Consider the following 2,604-nt stretch of genomic DNA (forward strand, 5'->3'; position numbering starts at 1 on the left):
ATTGTGTCAGAATACTATGGTATATTCAACAGATCAATGAGAAACTCCAAACATTGCCCAATTTATTGACACAAATAGCACCTGACCAGGTCAAAGTCAGTTGAAAGTATAACATTGATCCCATGATGGTTTCATATGTAGTTAAAGTTAAAGGTTTAAATGAGGTTTGAGTTGTAGTAAATAAAGAAATAAAAACAATTATAATACTAATATTTCTGAGTATCACTCTATTTCTGGGCTTATCTCTATGCACCACAACCTTTTATAACTCTTTAATAGCTCCACTATAGCTACTGTTGGGAGATGACCCCATAGTCTGTCTGCAGTGTGTGGGAGCCTCCAGAGAGTATTCTGTTGCTGGATGCCATCCAGAACACACAGGTACCGACAGGTGGGCCTCGCCCGCATACATGACCCCTGCGGCCATCCGTCAGCTGTCAGCCGTGACTTCCCTAGCCCTGAGCAGGTGGGGAGGGAGGTGTGTGTTCCATCTACCTGCTTCTCCTCAGTCCTCCGCAGGCTCCCAGGTCCTAAACTCCCTGGAAGCTCCAGCAAGGACCATTAACTCTGCTCAATGAGGCACATTTGTCCCACACTAAGAAGCCAAATGAGTTGAACATTTATAGGAAACTCCTGTTTTAGTAACTATGCCAAAAAATTCTGTAATAGGGCTGTGGTTTGGTAAGCCGTGCCAAAGGTTATCTAAATGAGTCCTGGCTTGAAATCCAAATATCCAAAGTGTTTCCACATTGGACCGGCCAAAGTAAAGTTTGTTCTGTATTGGTAATGTACATTACAACAATTGAGACTTGCGCCACCCACACTTGTAATTGTCCTCTACTGGGTGTGCCTGTGTGTGTGTGTGTGTGTGTGTGTGTGTGTGTGTGTGTGTGTGTGTGTGTGTGTGTAGATGACACTGCCAGGCACCATGATAATGATAATGAGTGTGAGTCAATAAGATATCTATGTGAGATCATCCAGGGTAATTCTTAGATAATTCTAGTGTTTGCCAATGCTGTGTTTACCGTTAAATTAAATACATTACTACATTTAATTGCACATATAATAAAATGCAACACTAAATTGGGACAAAAAAAGTGAAATCGTTTTCTACATACCTGTTGAACTATCTTGAATGAGTGAAAACGTGTGTAGCAACTTACGAAAACAACCTACAATGAAACTACATATCCCATCATGCCTGTCACTGAAGTATCTTCCTACTTCTGTTTTGATTGGTTTTCGTCCGCTCATGCGAGGTGCGTCACATAAAATGCAAGCCACGACACTCCAGTCCAGTCCAGACTGCTTTTCAGATTCGCATTTGCTATGATACGAAAGCGTTCGAATACGTAGAGCAATAGGAGACGTGACAACTATTTTACAACAATCCAGAATACAGAGGACTGCGATTCTGTGCCTTACGACAAGGTAGGAAATGGCATGTCGTCCATTCTCGTATGTGTGTCAGATACTTCGGGGTCTGTTTTGTATGGTATTTTGTCTATACTTTTTAGTGACTCACACCATCCCTTGTTCAGAGCTAGCCAGCTAGCTTACATAGTAGGAGCGGAGCACCAGCTAGCTTGCTATCCAGCTCATTCTAGTCGGTACCACAACAACACGTCTGACACTACTAGCTAGCTAGCTGGGTGTCTGGCAGTGTGTGTAGCTTGGTTCAGTGTTCGGGGCAAGAAAGATGAATTGGGATAACCTCCTCGGTAGTTAACTAGATCAGTAGTAGACTTGAATATTGTGTTTTGGATCTGGTCTGTCAAGCTGTCTGTTTGAAAAGTGGAGTAATGCCCCTGGCTGTTTGCAGTGACGACGCTCCTCTCTCTCCCAGTGCTTTGCAGGCGAGCCAGTGTTGTTAGCTTGTAAACAAACTATAGTGTCCAATTTAAGCTTTGTCATACTATTTGAATATGTTAAAACGGACATTGACGCACATACTATTATACTATGACCTCATTTCATGGTTGTACTAAACAATCTGCGCAGTTAACATGATGTCTGAAAGCTTGACTGGTGATTTCTTTGTCTGGCTCGCCTGTGTTTTGTTACAGACCAGATCAGTTTCTATCTTTTCTATCTACAGTGGCGGACCCTGCTAGCTAGCTAGATAATATGGCTATTGCTTTCTTATAGAATTGCACATTCACATCAAAATGTAAATTAAAAAACAGAGTAACTTTAACTAAACGCGAGCTAGGTAACTTCAGCAGCCAATAGGAGCCAACTCAATGTAACTTGCAAGATAAGTATCCTCAAGTTCATTAACCTCTGTGGGAATCAACTACGCAGTTACACATGACACTTATGTTGAACAAAGCTTCCAGAAATAGTGAAAAATATAACGTCTTGTTTATAACATCTTGAAACACAAAACACAAAATAATTGTGTGTTAGGTTGAGTGCGTTTTGTTATCTGCGCAGTCCTTTAATGTGTCATATTGCATGTAATTACCGAGCTTTTCTGGGACAACGATGAAAATCACATCCTGCAGACAAGCCTTGTGTACCGTGTCATAAATATTGTCTGTCTTGAGTAAGCAGTGTTTGTCATCTGAACGCTTCCAGTCATGGTTAGTGGTCTATAGATAG

The 2,604-nt window shown here is 41.5% G+C and overlaps 1 protein-coding gene across 2 annotated transcripts in view; it reads left to right on the forward strand.

The window, feature by feature from the left end:
- Positions 1–1,282: 1,282 nt before the first annotated feature.
- adipor2 (adiponectin receptor 2) overlaps positions 1,283–2,604 on the forward strand; it is a 20,931-nt gene continuing 19,609 nt past the window's right edge. The window contains exon 1 of one of the 2 annotated variants that reach the window (XM_084701076.1): positions 1,283–1,431. The gene's annotated coding sequence lies outside the window, so the exon portion shown is untranslated. The remainder of the gene's footprint in view (positions 1,432–2,604) is intronic. The other variant, XM_084701078.1, reaches the window with a different exon arrangement.

The sequence above is a fragment of the Hypomesus nipponensis genome, chromosome 7 (assembly GCF_054491055.1).
Source record: "Hypomesus nipponensis isolate SF chromosome 7, ASM5449105v1, whole genome shotgun sequence".
Taxonomy (NCBI): Eukaryota; Metazoa; Chordata; class Actinopteri; order Osmeriformes; family Osmeridae; genus Hypomesus; species Hypomesus nipponensis.